Raw genomic sequence first — 7,500 nt, forward strand, 5'->3', positions numbered from 1 at the left:
ACTAAGGGAATCCTTGTTAGTTTCTTTTCCTCCGCTTACTGATATGCTTAAGTTCAGCGGGTAGTCTCATCTAAACTGAGGTCAGAATGAATTGTTTGTTTTCAAAAGGAGACAACACTTTATCTAGCTCGGCAGACTTTGGCGTTTTAAAGCCGGGAAAGATTGAATAATTGCCGGTTCAAATTTTTTTTTTTCGAAATAAAGCGAGTCTCTCGTTATTCGCAAAAATTAATTTACGAAAAGTGACAGGGCGTCCTGCGGCTTTTTGTATTGAAACAACGCGTCGTGCGCGAACCAAGCTTGCATAACGAGCGGTTAGAGTGAGTGATAATTCGCGGTGGTCGACACTTCGACACGCCCGGCGCACACACACAACTAAACTCGCGTTGAAGCGGTATATCGCGCACACGCAGCCGACACCTTGTTCGAGAAGATGTGTTTATTTCTAAAATTTTTTTTTGAGTTGGCTCAAAAATTTCCCATCTGTTTTGCCATCGAAAAAGGTTTCTTTTGAATAGAGAGGAAAAAAACAAAACAGGGCGAACCTTCTTTTATTTTTCCCCCTTTTTTGTATTTGAGGCATCGCGGACACTTAAGTCGCGCGGCACCCAGACGTTAGAGATTCGGGAGCTTTTATGCGGTCAGGCCGGGTGAAAAATAAATCTCGCCGCGAAAAACCAAGACTGAAAAAATCTCTGTTCGTTCATCATTCGACCGACCCTCAGTCAGATGTGGCCCGAGCGAGAAGCTGGGCCGCCATTTACGTTCAAGATTTCGATGCTCCATGTGTTCTGCAGTTCGCATGGATTAGCGCACTTTGCTGCGCTCTTCATCGATCCACGAGCCTAGTGATCCACCGTTCAGGGTCGTATATAAAACGACATATTCGTTTTCTTCTCTCTTTTTCTCCAACCCGCCCAAGCAAATGAATGCGAGGGCGGAGAAAGAAAGCCAGAAAGAAAATGTTCCGATAAACACTCGTACTAGAATTTGGGTTTAGTGTGTTATTGTGATTTTGAATTCTTCCTACTTCATCGAGAGGGCGAAGGGCAAGCTTAAAAAACATTCGGTTTTCAACGGCATAGTGTCGGGCTTTGGAGTGTTAGTCTATACGACGCACACGCACGCAACCACGAGTATCTACGCCCGAAAAGAACGTCCAGAGTAAAGTCTCACACTTTCGTCCCCCACCGAGAATCAAAAAATCCCGAAGACGAAGAGAGAAACAAAAAAAAAACAATTTCGATTGGGCGTATCCGCTTTAAACCACCGCGCATCAGAGCGCCTGATACCCGTTCAAAATCTTGATGTTTTTTTTTTTTTTTTCCGACTCTCCATCCACCGAGTTTTTATTTTTCAAAGTGTTTGATTTAGGGACTAAGACTTTATAAAATCTCCTTTATTGTTCCTTCGGTACTCGCGGCCCAGGCGGGCTATCGTATTCTTCACTCTACTAACGTCAACACTGTGAGCGCCGCTAAAGGTCGAATGAATCTATAGAGACATTCACCATCGAAGCAGGAAGAATTTGCTCACGGCCATAGACCAAATCGAAAGACTTTGTGTTTTTTTTTTGAGCCGAGAGGAAAGAAAAATCAATTTGAAAAGGCGAATCCGCTTTAAACCACCGCGCATCAGAGCGCCTGATACCCGTTCAAAATAAATGATTTTCTTCCGTCAACCCACACATAGTTCATACGATGTCTTACGCCGAAAGACTTTTGATGGGGTTTTTTTTGTTTTGCAACTTTTAGTTGTTTCGTGCTCAACCAAAGCCATATGCGCAAAACATTTGTCTTGTTCGTTTATGATCCTTCCGCAGGTTCACCTACGGAAACCTTGTTACGACTTTTACTTCCTCTAAAGGATCAAGTTCGACCATCTTTCAGTCTCGCCGTTGGTAGGCACCGCACGGGCAGAGATTGCTCCCCACTCGACGGCACCCCGACAAGCCCGTCCGAAGGCCTCACTAAATCATTCAATCGGTAGTAGCGACGGGCGGTGTGTACAAAGGGCAGGGACGTAATCGACGCGGGCTAGTGACCCGCGCCTACTAGGGATTCCTGGTTCATGGGGATCATTGCAGTCCCCAATCCCAACCACGAAGGAGGTTCAGCGGTTACCCGGTCCTTTCGGACAGGGAGAGTGAAACACGCTGATTCCTTCAGTGTAGCGCGCGTGCGGCCCAGGACATCTAAGGGCATCACAGACCTGTTATTGCTCACTGTCACGCGGCTGGACGCCGCTTGTCCCTCTAAGAAGACTGCGTGACGGACGCCGAGAGCAGAAGGTATCGCCGGGGATGACGACGACCGAATAACAATAGAGCCAGCCCCCGCGAGACATTCCCGACAAAGCCCCGCCATACCTCATCCGCCAGGCAACCAACCCGTGAAGGCCGTACACCCGACGAACAAAGCACAACGAAACCAAGCCGAGAGATTGCCTCACTAAAGGAACCAGTCCCACCGAGACCCGAATCGCCGCCACCTGATCCCGACGCCTCCGTACTCCCTTCGGTTTCAATTGATAAAACCCGTCACCTATTTAGCAGGCTAGAGTCTCGTTCGTTATCGGAATTAACCAGACAAATCGCTCCACCAACTAAGAACGGCCATGCACCACCACCCACCGAATCAAGAAAGAGCTCTCAATCTGTCAATCCTTCCAGTGTCCGGGCCTGGTGAGGTTTCCCGTGTTGAGTCAAATTAAGCCGCAGGCTCCACTCCTGGTGGTGCCCTTCCGTCAATTCCTTTAAGTTTCAGCTTTGCAACCATACTTCCCCCGGAACCCAAAGACTTTGGTTTCCCGGAAGCTGCCCGTCGAGTCATTGGAGTAACTCCGACGGATTGCTGGTTGGCATCGTTTATGGTTAGAACTAGGGCGGTATCTGATCGCCTTCGAACCTCTAACTTTCGTTCTTGATCAAGGAAAACATTCTTGGCAAATGCCTTCGCTGTTGTTCGTCTTGCGGCGGTCCAAGAATTTCACCTCTGTCGCCGCAGTACGAATGCCCCCGTCCGTCTCTATTGACCATTACCTCGGGTCCAAAAGTAAAAGACCAGCAAAATCGGACCGAGGTCCTATTCCATCATTCCATGCTGCGATATTCAGGCGTTGGGATACACCTGCTTTGAGCACTCTAATTTGTTCAAAGTAAACGTTGCCGGCCGCCCGAGACACCCGGTGAAGGGCACCCCGAACGATTGACTGGGTGGAGCGAATCGAGTCAACTACGACCAAAATTTAAAAAAGAACCCGAAAGAACTTTCCAACTCTGGCCGCAGATACAACAACGACGCACCGACCACCACTCCGGCGATGTTGTCCGACCGTGAAGAGAGTCGGGCTTTGACACCCGGGCTCCCAGAGCGTGAAACGCAACACCCTTGATTCAGAGCGGCGCCGCCCGGCCGAAGACAGACATCCGACTACGAGCTTTTTAACCGCAACAACTTTAATATACGCTATTGGAGCTGGAGTTACCGCGGCTGCTGGCACCAGACTTGCCCTCCAATGGTTCCTCGTTAAAGGATTTAAAGTGTACTCATTCCAATCACGGGGCCTCGGAAGAGTCCCGTATCGTTATTTTTCGTCACTACCTCCCCGTGCCGGGAGTGGGTAATTTGCGCGCCTGCTGCCTTCCTTGGATGTGGTAGCCGTTTCTCAGGCTCCCTCTCCGGAATCGAACCCCGATTCCCCGTTACCCGTTGCAACCATGGTAGGCGCGTAACCTACCATCGACAGTTGATAAGGCAGACATTTGAAAGATACGTCGCCGGCGCGAAGGCCGTGCGATCGGCGTGAAGTTATCCAGAGTCACCAAAATTGGTACGGTGCGCGAGCCCGAAAGCCCGGCCCCGACTGGTTTTGATCTAATAAAAGCACCTCTTCTGCGAGCCCGAAAGCCCGCAGTCGAGGCTCGAGTGCATGTATTAGCTCTAGAATTACCACAGTTATCCAAGTAGGATGGAGTGGATCTAAGGAACCATAACTGATTTATTGAGCCATTCGCGGTTTCGCCGTCTAGCGGCTTGTACTTAGACATGCATGGCTTAATCTTTGAGACAAGCATATGCTACTGGCAGGATCAACCAGGTATTTCGTGTATGTTTGTTTGATATGCATCCGGCGAGTTGCGGGTTTTTATTTCGCCCACGCATCACCAAACACACACCAAATCAACACGTTTTTCGTTTTTTTTCTTTTTCTTCGGAAACTAAAATTTTTGATCGCAACGCCTGGCGTGTCACAGCGAGTCCCAGTGAAGAGAAACACCGATCCGATCCGTTTGTTGGATTTTTTTCATTTCAATTTCCAAAGTCAAAGACCATTCAACGGTCTATGAGCCCAAAGTGAATCGGATTCATTCGACCGGTCTTGATATATTCATCAACTTTTTTTCCCGTATTACGGTTTTCGACGGTCATATGTGGCGTGCTGTATGCTCATAAGTCAAGCCTGCTTTACTAAGCTGACAAGCATACATCTTTTAAATTTTTGTGGGCTCAGAGTTTTATTTTTATTTTTCCACCGCCGAGGCACACTCTCGCATCACCCCGCACGACACACACACACACACACACCTCACCGCTCAACGGTCACACGAGGCAGAATTTTCCGCAAAGACTTTCGAAGAGAAAGAGAAAACTCGGAACAACCGCGGTCAGAGGCCAGCATAGAGGCATCGTATAGAAAGTCATGGGCGGAAAAAAACAAATCATTTCAAGTCGAGACAAGCAACCAGACTACCCCTATAAAAGTGCGCAATTCTTTAAGAGTTCACCGAAGAATGACCGAGATCAAGTATGCACGAAACGAACATATTCCAAGGGCAGCTGAATAAGCGATTCTGCGCCGAAGCGCGAGAAAAGCAAGCGGTACACCGATGGGGATCGTTTTTTTATCGTGTTAGATTCGTTGTTGTCAAGCAAGGATTCTCAAAATGTTTTTTGCATTGCACCCAAGTTTCGTACTGATTACTTGTCGCAGACCGGTGACTGTCAAAAAAAATTTTTTTACGTTTTTTCTTGAGAGGTCACTGCCTACACACAACTCCGGGCGGGCCGTTCACTCACAGCCGTTTGAATTCTCCCTTCGTGTGTCATGGCCATAACTGAGCGTACATCTTACCGGGCGCCGAGTTGATCTGGCTTGTTCGATGAACGTTCGGGATACGTACAATCGATATAGCTCCAACCGTAACTCGTTTGTAATTACGCCGGCCATACTCAGCGGGCGCTCAGCTCAGCTCTCGATATCTTCCGTCGAAGGGAAGTTCGTAGTAAAAGAGAGTCAGAGTCGACGCCACATTTTGCGGTCCTCGCATCTCATCCGATTTTTGAATTTTATAGATTTGCCATCACTTCCACCCAATTCTCTCGTATATTTCAATCTCTTGACTTTGTCCGACCGGGCCGTCTTCGCCCCCCTTCAACTCCGTCCATCTCCACTTCTGTGTTCCACACAACGAGCTTCCGTCAAACGGCAAAATGTGAAATATGCGCACGCCGCACGAAATAATTTGAAAGCGTTCTGTTTGGTGGCTTTTTTATTTTTTATCTCTCGGCTCACACACACACACACACATTTCCGCCTGAACGGTAATTTTTTTTGATACGGTGTCAAAAAGTGAAAAGACGCGCACCATTTTCTTTTCTCTTCCGTATCGTCGCTGACGGTAAACGCTGATGGTTATGATGCCGTAAGTTTGGAAGAAAGAATCTTTCCCGTCTTGTCTTGTTACGGTAAAATAACAAAGAACAAGCGTCCGATTTCTCTCACAGACGGCCACAGACAAACCACACGTGCCGAAGAAACGAAACGTCCGAAACCAAAAAAATGTTTGACGCGCGCACCTCTTCTGAACTTTTCGACCAAGAGTCGTTGGATCGAGTGACGAGCTTCTCAGCTGTCGCACCAATCGGTGAAGCGGGCGTTTGAATTCCCGTCCACATCGCGGTTCGGATATATTTTTACATATACCGACCATCGGAAATTTCGAAAACGGTTTTACCGAAGGAATGATATTTCACACACCGACAGCTCATCGAGTTCGTCTCCGTTCAACGGTTTTTTTTTTTAAGACTTTTTGATCGCATGGGGCTAAACTGGTTAGAGCAAAGCCGCGATCCAAGCAGTGAAAAAAAAACAAAGACAGTGCAAGCGCGATCGAACGGAATCGAAACTAAAATCATGTGAAGTGGCGGGCGGAAAGGAGCTCAGCTACGGTGGAAATGAAACTACAACTAACGCCGAACCGGACAACTTCCCATTCTGCGTCTTCGTTTCATTTCCCAAAGCTCCCCGTCGATACCAAAGTTTTTGCGTCGAAGCTACTAAAGAAATTTCGCGCTTTCCTTTTCGCCTCTTTCGCCTTCCCTTCGATATCTATCCAACCACCGGCTCGACTTTATTTCTTTCACCCGTCTATTCGCCCGATAGTCGACCGGTCCGGCCATTCTTTGGTATCGGCCAGGCGGACTAACAAGAAGTAAGACTCGTTTGAAAAATTTGGACCGGGCTTTACAATCGCTGCTTGTCGTAATGTCGCAAATTTGAAAAAAATTTTCAATTCGAGAAACCAAACTATTCGACACTTCGAAAATTTTTGGGACTCTGAAAATTTTTCCGAGTTTAGGAATCGAGACCTCTTCTATACTAAGGAAAACCACTAATGTTCCGCCGCATAATGTCTCCGTTTTTCCGGCTCATTTTTAGCGATTGGACGGGGACATTGCCCCATCCAACCGCCAGCCGACTTTCAGGAACCGTCGTTTTCAAAGTTGGGACTTAGAAAATTTTCGACGAGTGGGAATTTTTTTACGGTCGCAAGTCATCACGACACGCCCGACCAACCCATTTGAGAGCCGCCACGCCTCGACGGTGTGACGGCTTTTTTTTCGAATCGACGGGTCTCGCTCACTCCTCTCTCGCGCCGACCAGAGGCCGGGCGAGAGAGTCGTTTGCCAAACACCGTCGTCGGAAATGGGAGAATTTGAGTGGGAATTTTTTACGGTCGCGAGTCATCACGACACGCCCGACCAACCCACTTGAGAGCCGCCACGCCTCGACGGTGTGACGGCTTCTCTTTTCGAATCGACGGGTCCTCGCTCACTCCTCTCTCGCGCCGTCCAGTGGCCGGGCGAGAGGAGTCGTTGCCAAACACCGTCGTCGGAAATCGAGAAAATTTCATTTCCATTTCCATTTTTTTTCATCGGGCCTTTATACGTCCAAGTCCCGCCAACCACGTCACTACCACGTCGTCGGGACTTAGAAAAATTTTTCAATTTTTCGGACTTAGAAAATTTTTCAACTTTCTTTTTTTCGACAACCTCTTCCCTATATAGGAAAGTAGTGGATGTTCCGGGCAGTAACTGTACGAAAAAGTCGATTTCCGAATTTTTGCCGGACATTCACCTGAGCTCAGGCCGGGCCTCCCCGCTCTACTGCCGCCCGGTCACCACCAAAAACCGGTCTTTGGAAATTTTAGGACTTAGA

The 7,500-nt window shown here is 48.1% G+C and overlaps 3 non-coding genes across 3 annotated transcripts in view; all 3 read right to left on the minus strand.

Annotated features, from left to right (window-relative positions):
• Positions 1–84, minus strand: part of LOC124319517 — a 4,575-nt gene extending 4,491 nt beyond the window's left edge. The window contains exon 1 of the ribosomal RNA XR_006913214.1: positions 1–84. This exon is cut by the window's left edge and continues 4,491 nt beyond it. This is a non-coding gene — a ribosomal RNA (large subunit ribosomal RNA).
• Positions 85–715: 631 nt separating this feature from the next.
• On the minus strand, positions 716–868 carry LOC124319519. The gene has a single exon (XR_006913217.1). It is a non-coding gene; the product is annotated as a 5.8S ribosomal RNA (ribosomal RNA).
• A 937-nt stretch (positions 869–1,805) lies between these two features.
• LOC124319515 lies at positions 1,806–4,101 on the minus strand. Its single transcript, XR_006913212.1, has one exon. It is a non-coding gene; the product is annotated as a small subunit ribosomal RNA (ribosomal RNA).
• Between the last annotated feature and the right edge of the window lie 3,399 nt (positions 4,102–7,500).

The sequence above is a fragment of the Daphnia pulicaria genome, unplaced genomic scaffold (genome assembly GCF_021234035.1).
Source record: "Daphnia pulicaria isolate SC F1-1A unplaced genomic scaffold, SC_F0-13Bv2 h1tg000174l, whole genome shotgun sequence".
NCBI classification, from domain to species: Eukaryota; Metazoa; Arthropoda; class Branchiopoda; order Diplostraca; family Daphniidae; genus Daphnia; species Daphnia pulicaria.